The sequence below is a fragment of the Marmota monax genome, unplaced genomic scaffold (genome assembly GCF_021218885.2).
Source record: "Marmota monax isolate L192 unplaced genomic scaffold, Marmota_monax_Labrador192_F-V1.1 WCK01_AAM20220418_F8-fsc00166, whole genome shotgun sequence".
NCBI classification, from domain to species: Eukaryota; Metazoa; Chordata; class Mammalia; order Rodentia; family Sciuridae; genus Marmota; species Marmota monax.
Genome location: NW_026693344.1, coordinates 20,191 through 39,879, shown reverse-complemented (window position 1 = coordinate 39,879; position 19,689 = coordinate 20,191). Strand labels below are relative to the sequence as shown.

The 19,689-nt window shown below is 35.6% G+C and overlaps 1 protein-coding gene across 3 annotated transcripts in view; it reads right to left on the bottom strand.

The window, feature by feature from the left end:
• The window catches only part of A1cf (APOBEC1 complementation factor), a 75,983-nt gene extending 57,975 nt beyond the window's left edge, over positions 1 to 18,008 (bottom strand). For 2 of the 3 annotated variants that reach the window (XM_046456783.2, XM_046456784.2), the window contains exon 1: positions 17,900 to 18,008. The gene's annotated coding sequence lies outside the window, so the exon portion shown is untranslated. The remainder of the gene's footprint in view (positions 1 to 17,899) is intronic. The other variant, XM_046456786.2, reaches the window with a different exon arrangement.
• Between the last annotated feature and the right edge of the window lie 1,681 nt (positions 18,009 to 19,689).

The window sequence follows — 19,689 nt, the reverse complement described above, 5'->3', positions numbered from 1 at the left end:
AGAAGTTGTGTGGATTTGAGGAAGGGCACTGTTATCTAAATGAGGAGAGAACAAATGTCCAGAAAAATGGAAGTTGGATGGAGGAGAGTTTTAGTCAGCATTACAGGAAAGAATCCTACATTCATACATCCTCCCTGGGCATTAGCATCTTCGTCTGTGAAATGGAATAATAAGTTGTGGATGATACTGCCGTGGAGATAAAGGAGAAAACCCTTGTGAAGCATTCAGTTTAGGTCTAGCATACAGCAAGTCCTCCAGCATGACTGCATAACTCATAGCCATGTGACTTCCTGCTACTAACTCATTTTGGAGGACAGAGGCAGAATGGAGTTGATTCTAGAAGGGGCCTCCTGGAGAGGTCATCATTTCCTTGCATAATTTCCTTCCTTTTCCCTTCTTCCTTGTTATTTTCATTCTAAAAATGGGGCAAAGGAGGAACCACTCATGTGAAAAGCCAGAGGTCCCCTCTGTCGCTGCCAACTTTCGGTCCTCTGTGGTCAGTATCTTCCCGTTCCTCTGACAGTATGTATTTTCTTAGAGATTGAATTCTTGGTTTCAGAGTATGCTCATCACCAAACCTATGATATGAACACGATCTCTTTTATTCTTCTGCTTCCATCCCAGGAAAAGCTCTCTGAGCCTCAGTCTCCTTATATATAAAACTAAGATAATTATAGTTCCTACTTCATAGCTCTTTTGAAGACTAAATATTTACACATAACATAACAATGGTTTTAGCATTTAATAACTGATGTTAGCTATTGTGTTGTGCTGTTGTCATAATTGTTTACCTTTATGATAACACTATAACACTATCTATTCACTTATGGGGAGGATAAAAACACAAGTCCTTATGAACACTGTCCCTTCAGCATTAGATTCTAAAGTCCCCTTCCAGTCATTCACATGCCCCTCATTCAGTGTTCCGATCCTTCTTGTACCTTCAGCCTCTCTGTTTGAAATCCTCTTTGCTTCCCAAGTCTCCCAATTTCACTGCTTGGCCGTATTCATCCTTTTAAATTTGATGTTTGTTCTGTGATGCCGTCTCTGACAACCTCTGTGGATAACATTGTCACTTCCTCAATGCTCTCAAGAAAGCCTGTATAGCCCTCTCTGATTGCACACAGTGCTATAATTATTTGCTTCCATGTCTGTCTTTCTCGCTGAACTGTGAACTTGCTAAATGTGGTATCTATCTTGTACTCGTTGTTGTTTATCCAAAAGGTTAAGCTGGATGTTCCACTAAATACTCCACAGATACTTGCAGGACAAATGAAAGACTTTGAATCAGTAACTTTATAAATTACGGTGACTTGTGTTCACTCAGAAATAAAATTAACTTGAATCTAATGTCCTAAGACTTATCATTTCTCTTTTTACCAGTCTATTCCTGAAAGTTTCATCCTGGAACAAACTTGATTTATGTGAGAAATTGGTTTTCATGGTTTCTCTGCATTTATTCTTCTCTCACTGTATTTATGAGAGAGAAAAGAAAAGTAAACATTTTCAAGTGCAAGGTGATTGAAATTCAAGTTGATATTTGGATACACTTTTCTTCTTTAGATGTTCTGATTTTATATGTGCAATGTTAGTGCCCATTTGATTAAGGACCTAGAAGTTGGAGTCTAAGATTTCTGCCTTTTTGAAAGTTAGGGGAGGATTACAATGAACAGCTCACTTCATCACTTTGCTAAATTGCTCAATAGAAATTTCCAGAGTTCACTGTTGGGCAAGGTCAGAGCTGCTGTTCCTGACCCTGATGGCCTTAGGTGCCAATGGGATCCGGTTCAGGAAAGTATCAGGGAGGCAGAGAGGAGAAGTAAGCTAGAAGAGAGGACTGGGTGTGGGGGAGAAAATTCTGAATTTTCTAAATTCACATCTTTCAGATGGATATTATATTCTGTTCCATAATTATAGCCCTGGTCTAGAAAGAGGAAATACATTTATCTTAAAAATTGGTGCCACATGGAGAACAAGTTATGAAGGAAAACCAGGAGAGAATTTTAAGTGAGGTTTGTTATCTAGACTTGTCAGAAGTTATGGCAATGAAAGAATTATTACCTCAGTGGAACATTCATGAGCAACTAGGGAAACAGAGAAAGTGGGGGACAATTTTTGTTTTATTTTAAAAAAGTCTCTTAAAATGGTAAATTGGTCAAGATATGAGACACAAGTAAGAGAAATACATGCCTGGAAAGTACATAAAGAGTCAAAGAAGGATAGGCTTCAGAGGCGAAGGCAGAAATGACAATTGTGAAAGGCAGAGAACGAAAAGGAGATAAAGTTGGGGAATTAAAGTGAGGGGACATCTTGAACATCAAATAAAATAACTACCCTCAACTTTAACAAAAATATCAATAAATCTTAATTTAATATTTGCTATATACCTGCAGTAGATAAATTAGTATTAGCAAGTGAAGGAGTTCTATTATTATTATATTTACTATATTACTTATTTTGATTTGATTTTTTGGAAGAAATTAGACAAAGAAACTGGGAAGAAAGACTCCTTCTGTCTTGGTCCATAGTGGAGTGATGTTCTTTTGTAACTAATGGGTGCTTCATAGGGCTGAAGGTGACGTTATGCCCCATGTACATTTCAAGTTGTTGATGGGTTTACTAACTATTGGGACTTTTCTAAATCCTCTCTTTCCCTAGTGTTTTATGCTGTAATATTTCATGATTGTAGTTGGACGTAACCCTTATGCAACATGAATGTTGTATAAGTGGTTTAGCATGAATTTTAGCCTTTTAGTATCTCCTGGGAATTTTGCATTGCATTCCAGATTGTACTGAAGCGGTTTGTGAAGGATTTGTGACCAAAGTTCATGTGTTTGCTTGATGATGCTAAGTAAATAGAACTTTCTGTTGCTTGATACAAAGAAATACAAATTAGCTCTAATATTCAATTTGGAAAAATGTTTACAAATGGTCTTAGGTATATTTCGGAAGTGAATGTGTTAGCTCTTCATTTGGACACACATTATGAAGCATAGCAAAAGTCATATAGAATATGCATACATAGAATTCCAAAATGTAATCATAATGACATCACACAAAAATCTCAATTATGTGGCAACTTTTTTTGTTAATGTAATATATTTCAGAAGAAAATTGACCAGAATCTCTTCTATGTTATTAAAGCATTAGTAAAAAATCATGCATCAATTTGGACTGTGTCAGTTTGGACCTGGACAAGCTTTAAAATAGAGAAAAGAAAGTTGTTTGTAATGAATATATTGCTTTTACTTGAAATTATTGACAACTCTCCTCTGTAACAGTGTCCACATTTTTGGAGAAGATAAGCTTGCAATTAAATTTCAGTTCTGCCACAGTGATTTTCCATTTTTCTGAAACCTGGTTTCCTATTTTTAAAAAAAGAATAGAACACTGATGCCTAACTTGAAGTTATGTGAAATTAAAGGGATACAAGACGAAGTCAAATTATCTATTTGCTGATGAAATGATCTCATATTTAGAAGGTCCACAAAACTACCAGAAGACTTATAGAGCTGACAAACAACTTTAGCAAAGTAATAGAATACAGGGTTAACATATATAAATCAATCACTTTCCTATATACTTCATTAATGAATTGGCTGAAAAAAGAAATAAAAAAAACCCATCCCATTCACAATAACTTCAAAAAAAGAAAACCATGCAAACTAAACCCAATAATTTTGGAATAACTTTAACAAGGAGGTGAAAGATCTATATAATGAAAATTATATAACACTGAAAGAAGAAATTGAAGACTGTAGAAGATAGAAACACCTCCTATGTTCTTGGATAGGCATTATCATTATCAAACTGGCCATACTACCAGAAGTGTTACACAGATTCAATGTAAACCTTATCAAAATGCCAATGATATTCATCACAGAGAGCAGTTCTTAATGAATTATTTTTATTTTCTTTATCTTTACTTATTTAATTATTTTTAAGCTTTCTATGATATATAGTTCCTACAATTAAAAAATGAAAACAAAATTATATTAATAAATGAATATTAAGGAAAGCATGTGACATTTTTCATTATAAAATCTGGTCAAGATTTTATTCTGAGGAAAGTATTTAACATTTATTAGAAAACAAACAAAAAGAAAACTTCACTGAAAGTAACTAAACATTCAACTAAAGGAATTAGGAAAAGGAAAATGGATCAAACAGTATCAAAGATAAAAGTAAAAATGTCAAAACCTTTAAGAAAATGATAAAATTCTACTGAAAGATCTAAAGGCCTGGATAAATTAAAGGCTTATAAAAATATTGTTTTTTTTCAAATTATTAATTTAATGCAATTTTAATTTAAATCCAAATACAAGTAGTTTCCAATATGACCAATTGATTCCACATTTCATCTGGCAGGAAAAATGTGCAATAAATGCTACGAAGTGTATTAAAAGAATAGAATGATTTTGAACCAGCCTATTCAGATCAACAGAAAAAAATAAAGCAAGCATAATAATAGGCAAATTAGTGCAATGGAATAAAAAGCCCAGATCCATGGTTTTGTTTATATTAGAATTTGCCAACAGATTCTATTTCAAATCATAGGGAAATCATAGACAATTTGAGAAAGAGAGAAAGTTGGCATATGACCTATGACAAAATTCTAAGTGGATTAAAGAAATAACCTTTAAAAACTAAGCACGTTAAAGAGCCATGATGAAAAGACTAATAGACTTAACTACACTGAAATCACAAACTTCTGTAAGGGCAAGATGAGTTAAAAAGAAGTCACAAACTACAAGAAAATGATTACTATTTAAATAAAAGGAGAATGATATCTGTAATTTGAAAAGAGTGCTTTTCAAGAAATAACCAAAAGACTGGCCCACTAGTGGACAAAGAGCAGAAGGCATGAAGAGTCAATCCACAGAAAAAAAGAAATAAAAATAACCTATAAACTTATGATTTATTTATGGTGATCTTTAGTGATAAGAAAAATACTAATTAAAAAAAACTAAGATATCATTTTTTGCTTATTTGGCAAAATTTAAAAAGATTTTAAATAATAATAATAAGCACTGTTCATATTTACTGAACACATATTATATGGAATATTTTAAAAACATAAAACATGATCCATTTTAATCCTCACAAGAACTTACTATTCCCTTGCTACAGGTAGAAGCCAAGGTAGAGAAAGGTGAGTTATTGTGCCCAAGATCACACAGGTAACAAGTTACAGGCAGATGATCTGAATCTAGGTATTCTGGGGGCAGCATTTATGCTCTTTTTAAATATTTTTTTAGTTATTGATGGACCTTTATTTTGTTCATATTTATATGCCATGCTGAGAATCGAACCCAGTGCCTCACATATACGAGGCAAGCACTCTGCCACTCAGCCACAACCCCAGCCCCATTTGTGCTCTTAATTACTAAATTTTACTTATTTCCAGTTTCTTCACCTTAAAAAATGTGGTCAGAGAGTAGATTATATTTCCTGCTTTCCTTAAAGTGTTGCTATGAAGGACACAGGGCACCATAATGAGGTTGATGAGGATGAACTGTGAGTCTGCATTCTGTTCCACGGGGACACAGAGTCTTGGCCATCTGAAGCACTAAGTAATTTAGTCTCTTGACTGGAATGAAAATGAGTTATTATAATAACTTCTTTGACTAATTGGTTGGGGATGGTTTGTCTGATGATTCACTTGGACCAGGCATTTGACCCCTTTCAGACATAGTAAAAAATAGACATGTGGTATTGAATAGCTATCTCCTATGCACTGAGCTGTATCTCACCCAAACATCACCCCCTGCAGAGAGTAGTTTCTACATGGTTTGCCAGGTGATAGGTCACTTGTCAGGATCTGACCTATTATTTTTATTCTTTTATTTTAATTAAAGTATTGGGGGTTTTCTTTTTGTTTGTTTTGCTTTTTGTTTTTGCTATTGATCTTCAGTTTTTCTAGACTATAGATGATAGCCAGAGAAAGAAGTCCATTATGGATCAAATATCTGATGGGTTGGTGGGTGATGGCCAGCCAAAACCACAATTGCCTCTCACAGCCCAGCACAGCTACTTTGGGAGGGGAGTCTTACACTCTCCCCCTTCAAATGTCCATATATTCCTTTTTCGCCACCTACCTCTCACTCTCTTTCATTCTTTAATTCCTTAGTTTCCCTTTGTTCCTTTGGTGACACTCATGGCAAAGAAGTTGCTGATTGTATCTGAAATGTATACTGCATTTTTTTTTAGAAGATGTGTTTTTGTTGTTGTTGTTGTTATTGGTGGACCTTTATTTTCTTTTTTTATTTATATGTGGTGCTGAGAATCAAACCCAGGACTTCACACATGCTAGGCAAGCACTCTACCACTGAACCAATACCCAGTCCTATACCTGTATTTTTTAAAAAATATTTATTTTTTTAGATATAGATGGACACAACACAATGCCTTTATTTTTATGTGGTGCTGAGGATAGAACCTGGGTCCTGCCCGTGCCCGGCGAGCACTCTACTGCTGAGCCACAATCCCAGCCCTCTATATCTGTATTTTTAAGACAAGTTATTAACTGTTGTTGAAAGCATCACTGATAGACATAACTTTTGAAATACATAATTATTTTTTTGCAGAAATGTATAGGGCAAGTTATACTCCATTACTGTTTGTTGATGTTTATAATCCATATATCTACCTATTTGGAATCATTCCAAATCCTAACTAGAGTAACTTAAAATAGCAAAACCCAAGATACTGGGGAAATTGTATTGCAGTAAAAATATCTATAGAGAAAAATAAAACTGTATCAGGGGGAAAATATCATTGGAGCTACTAACTTCTTTATCAGAGAAAAAGAACAAGCAGATGTATAATAGACAAATGATTACTGTGTTGCAATTTTGGCTGTGTATATATACACATATGTTTGAGTATATATGAGGATACACAGGGGCCTAAATCAGGGCATTAAAACATGCAAGTGGAATGGAAGACATGTTTTCCTATTTTTTTTTTTACTATGTCAAAATCAGGAATGAGACACACATTTATTAAAAAAAAAAAAAAAAGTTCCCAGAACTCTTGGGAAAGTTAAGCATAATTTTCTGGTCCACAGATCAAGCTTCTTGAAAAACAATTTTTTTGACATCTAGAAATCCTTTTTTGTTTTGTTTGAAGAAAAATTTCAAATAGAACTATTTGTTTTCATTTAGAAATCTGCTTAAAATTATGTGATTTATGGTCCAATACAAATACTTCTGCTTTTTAGCATATTCTCATTAAGTGTATATTGTAGAGGTATATTTTATCTGCTTCAAAATGTATTATATTACTTATTCGTTTAAAATGCCCTTTAGATATCAATGAGAAGCCCTTCAAATCCCTGTGGTTTTGCTTGAAACTGGAAATTATACAGGGAAAGACAAGCAGAGGAGGCATTTTTTGCACATTTTGTCAAAATAGGTTTTTGAGATTTAACTACAAGTGTTTTTCAATTTTAGCAAGTCACATTCAGTCCATTAACTCTAGGCTTCCTTTGTTTTTTCATAATCTCAAAAACAACTTCACTAGCTGAGCACTGTAGCATGTGCCTGAATCCCAGCTACTTGGGAGCCTGAGGCAGGAGGATTGCAAATTTGAGACTCAGCTGAGCAACTTAAAGAGACCCGGTTTTAAAATTTGTAAAAAGGGATGGGGGGTACTGGGGTTGTGGCTCAGCAGTAGAGCGCTTGCCTAGCATGTGAGAGGCCCTGGGTTTCATCCTCAGCACCACACAAAAATAAATAAATAAAATAAAGGTATTGTGTCCAACTATAACTAAAAAATAAAATATTAAAAATGAAAAAAGGGATGAGGATGTAGTCATGTGGTAGAGTGCCCCAGGGTTCCATCCCTCAAACAAAACCAAACAACAACAAAAGGTTCACTGTAATCTGCTCAAAGGCAATGTCCAGTTTGAGTAAATTCTTTAACTGTGACTTCAATAACTTGCTTTAAGGCCCTATCTTTGTACCCCTATTAGCACATACTCCCTACTGGCACAAAATGATCACCAAAGAATGAGAGCTGGCTGACAACAGGAGTGAGATGCAGGAGCAATGCCCCAAGAACAGATCTCCTGCCTGGCTTCCTGTCAAAATCACCTGTGCTCAGGCTGTCCTCTCTACTCTGCAGGATTCTGATTCAACTGATCTGGCCTGAGGCCCAGGAAATGGTATATTTTAAAGCTCCCTGGGTGATGATAATATGCAGCTGAGTTTAGAACAGCTCACCGAAGCTCTGATCTATACGTGTTAAACATCAAAACAAAACAACCCAGAGTAATTGAATTTTTACTACCTGCCAAATAGAATGGATACTCACACAAAAACTTTTATTAAAAAGAAGGAAAAATATATATATATATATATATATATATATATATATATATATAAAAGAAAGGTGGAGACTGGACTACAGGAGAAAAGAAAGAATGATTCCATATTGTCTCTAATAATTTTTGTCTACATTTTCATAATTTTTAATAAGTAAATGTTTACCAAATTGCTGGCATTTAGAAATAAGGACCTGGAACTACCTCACAAAAATTAAAAATCCCATTCTTAACTCTATTCTGGCTCCACTGACTTGTTTTCAACTCAGTTTCATTGAGGACCAACCAAGAAAAAAAAAGATATATTATATTATATATCTTTTGTGTATATATATAAAAGATATATATATCTTTAATATATATATATACATATATGTATATATATCTTTATATATATATACACACACATACACACATATATATGTCACACACATATATACACACACACATATAACATACATATTTATGTGTTATATATATGTAATATATATGTTATATATTTATTTTCTTTCTTTCTTTTCTATTTTTTTTTTTGTACCTAGGATTGTGATTCTCATATCTCAGCCTCCCGAGTCACTGGGATTACAGGTGAGCTGCCACCATGCCTGGCTAAGAAGATATTTATATTAACACCATATGCATAAAACTATTTCTTTTGGCTCTGTGAGTGGAGGAAAAGCAAAGACAGAGGAAAGAGAGTGAGGAAGGTTTGTAGCAGAGGGAGGAGCAGATGGAGGAAGAAGTCGAGTCAGGTTGTTGGTGAAGCACCTGAGCAGTTCTAGGAATTCCTACATCTGAATCCATCTCCAATGCAGGAGGCTTGGCAAGCCTGGATCTCATTTTCCTACTTTCTGTACACATGTATTCCTACTCAGTGCTCTCCCTTTCTCCCTGCTCCATAAGATGTGCGTGTGTGTGTGTGGTTTTGTATGTATGCATGTATGAACACACTAGCAGACATGTGGTCCTGATCACACCTATATACAGAGGGGTGAATGAACTCCTGGCAGCAGAACACCACATAAAGCCTCTCTGTACATCTCTTGTATAATCAGTTGTATCACGAATAGTTTGCTACAGAACTTAGACCAGAAGGTTAGAAACCTTGAGACTGGGATACTCATACATGACTTGTACTTGTCAACCACGAAGACTGAGAGGTGAATGATGTTTTTTGTTGTTATTTTTTTAATCCAAAAATGATCTTGGAAAATTTAACAGCAGATGGGAACTGTTCATGCATTGGGAAAAGGGGTGGGTAGTGGGGACACAATGGAGAGTTTTAAATCAGACAACATGAGCAGCTGCGACTCCCCTCAAGATGACACAGGGAGGGTTAATCATATATGTCAGTTGGACTCGGCCTCTGAGGGCCCAGACATTTGGTCAAATGTTATTCTTAGAGTGTCTGTAAGGACATTTCTGGATGAGATTAAAGTCTGAATTAGTAGACTGAGTTAAGGGATGTACCATTCTAATGTGGGTGGCCTCATCTGATCAACTGAGGACCTCTGTAGAACAAACAACACTTAAAGGAAACTCCCAGTGGGTTGCTCAAGATGAAAATTTGACTTCTTGAGTCTCCAGCTTGTCAGCTTCAAGATGGGAACTTATACCACTGGCTGTCCTGGCTCTCAGGCCTTGGACTTGGACTGCCTACTCACTGGCTTCTTAGGTCTCCTCTGTTTTCTGAATGCAAGTCTTGGGGTTTCTGCTTCCATAATCTTATGAGCCAATTTCATATAATAAATCTATAGATATAATAAATATATGTGTACACACACACACACACACACACATACACACCCTATTACTTGTCTTTCTCTGGAGAACACTGATTAATCTGATTTCTATCTTCTTGTAATTATTCTAGTGCCAGGAATATCAGGCTACAGATGGCTGTTTTGTTGGCTTTGCTAAGAATAATACTCAACTCTTTCCACCATGACAGACTTTCTTAAAGATTCCTGGGAAAGAGTTGGGAGCCGTGGTGCATGTCTGTAATCCCTGCTGCTTGGGAGGCTGAGGCAGGAGGATTACGGGTTCAAAGTAAGCCTTAGCAAAAGCAAGGTGCTAAGCAATTCAGTGAGACCCTTTCTCTAAATAAAACAGAAGACAGGGCTGGGGATGTGGCTCAGTGATTGAGTGCCCCTGAGTTCAATCTCTGGTACCCCCACAAAAAAGACCCCTAAAAACTCCCATTTAAAACTCAAATTTTGAAAATATTCATTAAATACAGGAGTGAGTATAAAAAGGAATATTTTGGTGGGGAGGGGTACCAGGAATTGAACTCAGGGGCACTCTGCATTGGTTGGCAGAATTTAGAATTCTAAAATGGTATAGCTTAATAAGAAGAGTAGGATTTCTTTGCATATATTTAATATTTAAATGAATATATAAACAGCTGAAGTGGTAATCATGAAATGCCAATGTAGATATCCTTCAGTTTAAAAGCAGGTGTTTGCTGTGTTTTGTCGATAATCCTGGTACCAGTTATTTATGTAGCACATTACAGAGACTTGATGTATTAATGAGTGCATTTTTCATTCATTCTTGGTTTCCAAGCATGCACCATATATCAATGGTGAGGTTCTAATTAATTTCTCAGCCACCTTATTCCAATCTAAAAACTATCCTCTACAGTTTCATCTCACAGCATCTCTAATAACCATTTTCTTCTATTACAGCATTTTGTTATCAAACAGAAATGTGATGGGAATAATAGCTACAATAGCTAAGAGTGATGCACACTTGCTTGGTATTATTTTAAGAACTTCATATTTAATATCTGATCTACTTCTTGAAACACTCCCAACTTTAACATAAGTAAAAACAAGCACAAACAAGGTAAGTAACTTGTTTAGGATCACACAATAGCAAATGGTGGGGACAGAATTTGAACCTAGGCATTTTGGGTCTGGAATCTTCTACTTTAACATACATTCTGTTTCTGTCTGCCATTCCAGCACTAACCATCATTGGGCTTTAGAGAAGACTTTACAATTCTGAGTTACTGAATTATTATTATAGAAAATATTTGATTTTTATGGCTTGTTTCTGAAAAGGCAAATAAAATGAATTTCTAGGCGTTATAGCTTTTCCCCTTAGACTATCTTCAGGGGCCATATAATGGCATTCCCCGGGTGATTCCAGCTCACCAGTGCACTGGTGTTAAGTACCTATTACAATTAGGAGATGACATAGAGGAATTAGAATCTGGTATGATGCTCAAATGACTTTAATAATAAATCAAAATTATTTAATAAGTATATTCTGCCTCAAAGGTCAAACAAATACCTGCCATTCCAGACCCTTATATCACTCTCTGGTTACCCTTGGTAACCTGTGTTCCACTTTTCCCCTTCCCTGTCATTAGAACTGAACTTCTGAGCACCAATCCCACAATGCTTTGCCAACTTTGTTAATCTGCCCAGTGATTTTAGGTTGAAGTGTCCCCATCACTTACATCCTGTATCCCACCTAATTTATATTTTAACAATGAAATACAATCTTGTATTTTAACAAGAAACTTCTGGAAATTAACTCATTATTATCCTAAGCCTATTATTCTGGCTGGTGGAAATGCTTTTTGGGAGCACCTGAGTCTTAATTTAAAGCTCCAAATTAGGTCAGTCTAATATGGGACTTTGCTAGCAGACATGGACCTAGCAGCCCAGATATTTTTCCCCTGAGGAGAAGGTTTGTCCTCTAGTTGGGAGGTGCTATGTCCTCTTTAGACACTAAGAGAGTTTAGATGAGGAAGCCAAGCCCTTCAAGACAATTATTTGTATGTTCAGCAATGTCTCCAGGGCAGATCCTGTACTATATCCACAACACCCCTGCCTGCACATGTCTCCTCTGTGATTTGAACCTGTCTCCCAAGTCACAAAATGGGCTTCAATAGAATTAATAGAATCTTTTAATACTCTATATGTGTAATAAGAATTGTAATGCATTCTGCTGTCATGTATTTTAAAAAATAAAATCAATTAATTAAAAAAAGAATCTTTTAATAGAATGTCTGTGTCAGTCTGTGGTGTGGGTATAGAAAGGAGGGAGGGATTTAAGGTAGATTTCCTCTTAATCATGGAGGTCCTACTAATATTGTGTCCTATAATTTATGTAGATAATCAGGTTGATTGCTGCTGGGTGCAGCAGTGTATGCCTGTAATCCTGGCAACTTGGGAGGCTGAGGTAGGAGGATCCAAAGTTAGAATAACTTAGTAACTCAGTAACTCAGTGGGGCACTAAGCAACTTAGCAAGACCCTATTCCCCCCACCCAAAAAAATTAGATAAAATAAAATAAAATTGAAAAGTCTGGGGTTTTAGCTCAGTAATAAAGCACCCCTCTGTTCATTCCTAGTACAAAAAAAAAGTGCAGTGGGAGGTGCTGTAATGGCTAGGCCCCACATGAGGGTTGAAGTTTTGCATTTGATTTCTTATCCTAATCAAAAGTGCTTTCTATTCTTGGGAAATTCACTTAGCTCTTCACTCTGCCAGGAGATCTTACAGTTTCTTTCTGTTACCAAGCCTCAATGCTTTTTAGTATTCCATCTGTCCTTGGTTTGCAGGGTGGTACTGTGATTCACTCCTGCCTCCACTACTTATTAGCTTGTTAGTTTGAGAAGGTTAACTATATCCCTAAGCCTTAGCTTCTTGGTTGGAAAAATGACATAACAGTAGAATCCAGTTTATAGGAGGAATAAATGAGTTCACTAATGTGCCCTGGCACCTGGCCAAAGCTAGATGAGAATGTTCAAGTTATTATTAATATCATTATCAGTACTATATGGTTAATTAATTGGTTGGGAATAAATGCCCAGATCACGGGGGGCTGGTTGGTCCTATTAAGTCTGGGATGGACATCTCTGTGTGCCAGCACATTTCCCCCTGCCCCTCTGCCATGGAATCAGATTCTGATTTCTAACTTCTACTGCAAATAATGAAAGGCATCAGGGTCTAAGTATATCTAATAAGCCATTTTACTTCATGGTGAGTTTCTAGCAGAAAAGATAAGCACTAAACAGAATCCCAATAAAAGAGATAAATAGTAGAACACTAAAGATACTATAAATGAAACACAATTGCATGTGTACATAATGCTTCACCAGTCCCCTGACAGCCTGTTTATGATCACTCCTTCACTTCTTTCACTGGATATTATAGTATCTGGACTGGCTTTCGTCTTTTCAGGGATGTTTTCTTCATGGACTCTTTTTTCTCTTACATCACTATGGACACTATGTACTCTCTTCATTGTTTCATTTAGCATCTTGATTGAGCAAGAGATAAGTTAGTGTTCAGTAGTGTAGTTGAAGGCCCATCACATCATCAGCACTATGCTACATACACAGAGGAGGCAAGAGTATCTTCCAATTCACTAGTTTTGTATACGTGGGATGATGAAAAAATGGACTCAGGTAACTTAAAGTAAAGGCATACTACGTTTAGAAAGAAACTTGGCGTTAAAAAGTCCATATAAATTCTTCTGTATGAAATACTTTAATAAACTAGAATATTCTATGGAAATAAGCTACTAAAGTAGTTAATTCTACTACTTAGATCAAATGTTCTTTAAATCAATTGGGCATCCCAAAACAATGATTAGTTTTTAATTGTTGGAGGAAGGGAAGACATTACTACATAATTGAAAGGGGGATTTTATAGAATTACAAGCCAGTTTGCTCACTTAGACATTCAGTCTGGCCAAATTGTCATGTGCTAATTCTCTTTAGTCGTATCATTTACTGGAGCAGAACACTGCACACAATTGTGCAAAGTAGAGGGAGTTATCTTCCATCCTCATCACTACTTTCCTCCTAACTTTACCAGAGACAAAACAAGCAAACCTGGAAGATGTTTTCCAAATGATTTCTAATACCTGTATACACAAAATTTCACCAATATATATATGGAAATCACAAAGGAGAAGCTTAGCTTATATGCCTTTAAAAATCAACTGAAGAGCTGAAGATACCAGGATATTTTAGAGAAAACTAATTTTTTTACAAAAGAAAATGCAGTTGTCTCTATAAATCTGTAGTTTCCCCATCTACAAATTACACTGTGGGTTGAAAATATTTGGAAAAAAAATTTCACCTGTACTGAACATATGCAGACTTCTATCTTGAACAATATTCCTCAAACAATACAATGTAACAACTATTTAATAGCATCTACATTGCATTAAGTGTAACAAGTGGAAATGATTTAAGTGCAAGGGGGATATGTGTAGACTCTATACAAACATTATGCCATTTTATATAAGATACTGGAGCATCTGAAGATTTTTGGTGCCCATCAGGGGTCCTGGAACCAATCCCTTGGGTTAAGAGGGACATTATATTTTAATTTTTGATTTGCATTAACCAAACACATGCAATGCAAAATTTTAGTTTATTACGGTAAAAATTCTAAATTGTGTTTAAACTGATTGGAATGAGTTTGATGGCATAAAATTATAAACTAACTTTACTGATCCAATTGGTAGTAAATATTTGTTAATAATAACTGCCTGGATTCATAGTTTCAGGCCGAGGAGCAGATGAAATTAGATTTCTAATACAAGGTTGTCACAGTGAGAATAGGGCTCCTTTTTCAACCACTTTTCCTGGGGGAGTTTGGACTGTTAGAACTGCACTTTACAGGAGCCTGGTTACTGTTTCCATGAATAAGATAAAATGGTGTTTATCCTCTGTCGATCAATACTGTCTTGTTTGAACTTATTGAGTCATTTAGAGACACATAAGGTAATGAAAGCCATTGTGCAATAGTACCCAAAGTACTACCCTGCTTTCTAAGAGATGACAGTATTTTTTAAAAAATCTTTATTTTATTTATTTATTATTATTTTTATGGGGTTCTGAGGATCAAAGCCAGTGCCTCACTCTTGCTAGGCAAGTGCTCTACCACTGAGTTACAACTCCAGCCCTGAAATGACAGTATTTTAAAAGATAGCTACTATGACAGAATTTTAACATCAACTGACTGTGTGATGAAATGAGTATACACTTTTACCAGAGTGTCCTGTGGGTTTGAGCAAAAAGTATGCTGGGCTTTGGGAGTTTTGAGCAACATTCTCTAAAATAAAACTATACACTGTGTGTGCTAATATTTAAAAAAATTAAGGTTGTTTCTCTGAATAAATGGAATAGGATCTGCAATCATTCAAAACTTCATCATTTACATAGTTTTCTATTTTAATAGAATTGTTTTGACAAAAAAGAACTATTAGGTAAGTTCAAACATTAGTAAAAACCAATGATAAGTTTTAGGAAGTTATTCTGGAGATTGGTACAAATAGGGAAACAGAAAGGGAAGAGAGTTTTACTGAATTCCTAAGCTCCAGGGACTGTGCTTAACTATTTTGCTTTATCATTTTATTTCATTGTCCCAAAATTCTGTGGAGTAGATTTTATACCCATTCCACATTTGAGGAATCTAAGACTCAAGAAAGTCAAATAATATGCACAAATTTATATGCCTAAGAGAATTTGGGAACTAGCATTCTGACCAGCTTTGTCTGGAGAAAAGTCCAGTGTTCTTTATGAAAAGCTTCTCAGCCAGGCATAGCTGATGGAAAATGGAGAATGTAAGGACCTTAGACATATTTGACTGCCATAACTTCAAAAGTGATGATTTCAATTGATTCTGGCTGCTATGAATGCCAGGCATGAGCTATAAAAATGATTTATTCTTCCTTAATCTCTGTTCCAAGGAATAGCAGTTCTGAGAAGCATCAATAAATATTCCTGGAAGAAGATACTCTGTTGTCCAGCTTAGGAAACAAAACACTTCCTACTCTCTTGGTTATGCACAATGAATGGACCTATTTACACACATAGCAAATCCCCCACACTTGTGTAAATGGCTCCCTATCAGCGCTCTGGAGTAAGACCACCTGGCTGGGGGAGCCGTCAATTGCTAAGTGAGTGACAGTAAGCCTTAGGTAAATTGTCTGTAACTCAGTTTTGTCATGATAGTGTCTACCTCATCTGGTTGTTCTGAGAATAACATGAGATAAATGTATGGAGACTGCTTGGAACTGCATTTAACAATATGGTACTTATTTAATGTTATTACTCAAAAGACTCATATATCAAATAGTAAGAAGGACACTTTAACACCATATCCTCAACTTATTTGACTATGGAGTTGCTTTTTTATGCTACACTTATTAACCATTCAGTACAGTGTAGGATATGTTGATATTTGAAATACTTCAAAACTAACTTGGTATTAGCCCTGCTGGAAATGACAAAGTAGTCAGTGATTTTTAGATATATTGTGTCATAATGTCTGCCCATAACAACTTATTTCTTTTTCTTGCCAACTATCCTTTCACTTCCCTTACACTTGATAAATAATAAATTGGAGCAGTGAAATGTACAAAATGTCTAAAATGGGTAGTATCAATGTTGTTCCAGAAAACATCCTTAAGATTGACCTCTGCAAGTCATTTCTTTATTGCTCTGTATTTAACTGGAGAAAGTCTTACTGCTTTGACAAGTAAGTGATTTCACTTCTTTTCGCAGATCTATCCTCCCACTGGGCCTTCCATCATGTTATAAAGAGTGCTTCAGGCCAATGCAACACACTTTTGATGCTCCTAAGTTATAAATGGAGTAAGACTTAAGAGTGTATATTTTGCAAAGTATTAATCCTATAAATATACATATAATATTGCATTCTTCATCTTCTTGAAGATACACAATGTTCAACTGAGAATTCTTTTAATAAAGAAACTTGTCTATTTAACTATTTTGGAACTTAACTTGGGTAATCATAAAACAAAAGTGTTTCAATTAAAGAGTTGAGGAGATTTCTGGTAGGAATGGAATAATCCTGTTAAATACCATGATGGGAAATATATCCACCACAGTACAGTTGTCCAAACTGTGGAAACTATCTAATAATTAGCCACTCCAAGGTTGAATTTTAACACACAAATGTCAGTAATTTTCCATAACTGTTTTTGTTTTCTTTTTTGCTAGAATCAAAAGCAAATAGTTTAGGGCATTCTTTTGGTTAGCAGGGTAATGGCAGAGGAAATAGCAAGAATTCACCACAAGGTTTTCTTTTTTTTTATGGTAGTGTAGTGAAGGAGATAATTGAATTCATTAAGTCTAAAATATGATAGGAATTATGACCTGTACAGAGAACTCCGAATCTACCAGGGATGTTACTATTATTTTTCCTGTTAATTACATTTCTGTTTCCAGGGTCCTTGGACCAGGACAGGAAGTCCACCACAGCTCTGCATGATGTCTGGCTAGAGCTAAATAAACTTCTCAGAGCATTCTAGCACTCTTGACCCCACAGTCCTGAGCTACTTTTGTTTTAGATCAAGGAGCAAAACATAGCAGACATCTCCTTCTGAGATCATGTGACCATTCCAATATATTATTTTGTTTTCATTTCATTTTGTTATTGTAAAAGCAAACTGGATTTTTTTTTTCCCTGATTAGGTTTAGGAATAGAAGAGAGTAAAAGCTGTTTTCATGCATCCTCACTAGTACCACAATGCACAGTTTCCGAATTGAAATACAGAAAACAAAACGAGTGGACCATACCTGAGTAATTTCAGAGATCCCCACCTGGAGAAGTTTCCTTGATTATGGCGAATTCAACGTGTCACTCCGGTTATGTTCTAATCGTCATATCAAACTCCAAAGGTTCAGTGGCTTTAGGTTTGGTTTACAATTCCTGGGAGTTAAACTTTAACTCGCCCTGTCTCTTGCATCCATGCAGCCCTTTGACCAGATAATTGGGTCACTACAACCCAAACCGAATCTACAAAACTACTCTTCTTTCTTGTTTGCAAAACTGAAATGTATTTTGCATTAAAAAACATTGGGGTAAACAGTCTTTGAAGGGATTTTATTGACTTAAATATTTAAAAAGTAGAACTCACTGCAATTTGGGTAACTAAGCTTTACTTCATCTGAGTTTCCTTGTTTTTTTTTTTTTTTTTTTTTACTATGCCAAAGTGATATTAAGGCTAAGGCAATTTAGGAGAATATTCCTTTGTTTTATGGTTTTTCTATCACTGTATTACATGAGTGAAGTGCAGTGTTTTAGGTCAAGTATGTGGATAGATGTTGGCTTACAAACTGAACATACACAAAGCATTTACATAACCAGGTGGACAGGTAAAGGCCAGATGGGGTTGAGGAAAATGTTCTTCCTTTTATGCAAGCTGCTCATTCAGATTTTGAGAGGGCTCCATCTCTGAGAAAGCATAACAATCAACTGCACACTGGGGTTATGGGTGATGCTATTGTTCATTTGTGAAATCTCAGGGGTAACTGTGTTTCTTAAGGAGTAGAGAAATGGAATTTTAAAAGATATACTCTACCTACTAAATTCTCTAGTTAAGGCTTCATTCTGTAGAGGAAATCCTGAAAGGTAAAAGGCCACTTAAAAGAAAAAAAAAATAAGAAGAAAAGCTGAAACCTTCCTAATTTTGAATAAATATTGGTTTAAGAGTTGTGAACCACGGGCTCCAAAAGTAGAATTAGAAGATCATCTCATTTGGAGTTTAATTTTATAGGAAAAAACTATTAAGAGAACATTTTGTTTATAGAAAAATACAGAACCAGCAATTCTTCTATAATATAGACAGAGGAAGACGTACCAGTTAAGCATATCTATGATTATACAAAGTGGAGATAAAAGAATACTAGTTCTGCCTACAGTTTTCAGTTCTCAAATATGAGAAAAACTTTTTTGATTTACCTAATCTTTTCCCAATGCAATGCATATCAGAGCCTAACAAAAGCACCCTTTAATTGTTTTGCCTTATAATTGTGTTCTTGGAGTGAGAGGTAGGGAAGCATTCATGTCCCATCCGGCCAGTTATTTGAGGGTCATATCCTTCTACTTCCTCAGAGTAGATCCCTTCACCAAGCAATATTATTGGTTTTTCCAGGGAAAGTTCAGCCTAGGTTTGAATGATTCCCAAATGAATGGGGAATTCTTATTTTGAGTTTGGTCTGACATATTCATATGTCAAGAGTGACATTCCTGGGAGGGTTTCCTTAATTGCTTTATTTGGTTGGTTGCCTGGATAGTGATAAGTGGAGAGGAAGGAAAAAAAAAAAAAAGGAAAGTTGAGACTTTTAGGTTTCTGATAGAAACAGCAAAATATAACAGGTAAAATAGTGAGCTCTACAGAGGATCCTTGACTTACACTGGGTTACTTCCCAATAAACCCACTATAAGTTGAAAATACCTTAAGTTGATTTTGCATTTAATATACTTAACCTACAGAACATTATAGACTAGTGACATGATGCAGTGGGGAGTGGTGGTTTGTCCCCTTCTGACTGCATGGCTGACTGGGAGCTGTAGCTTACTACCA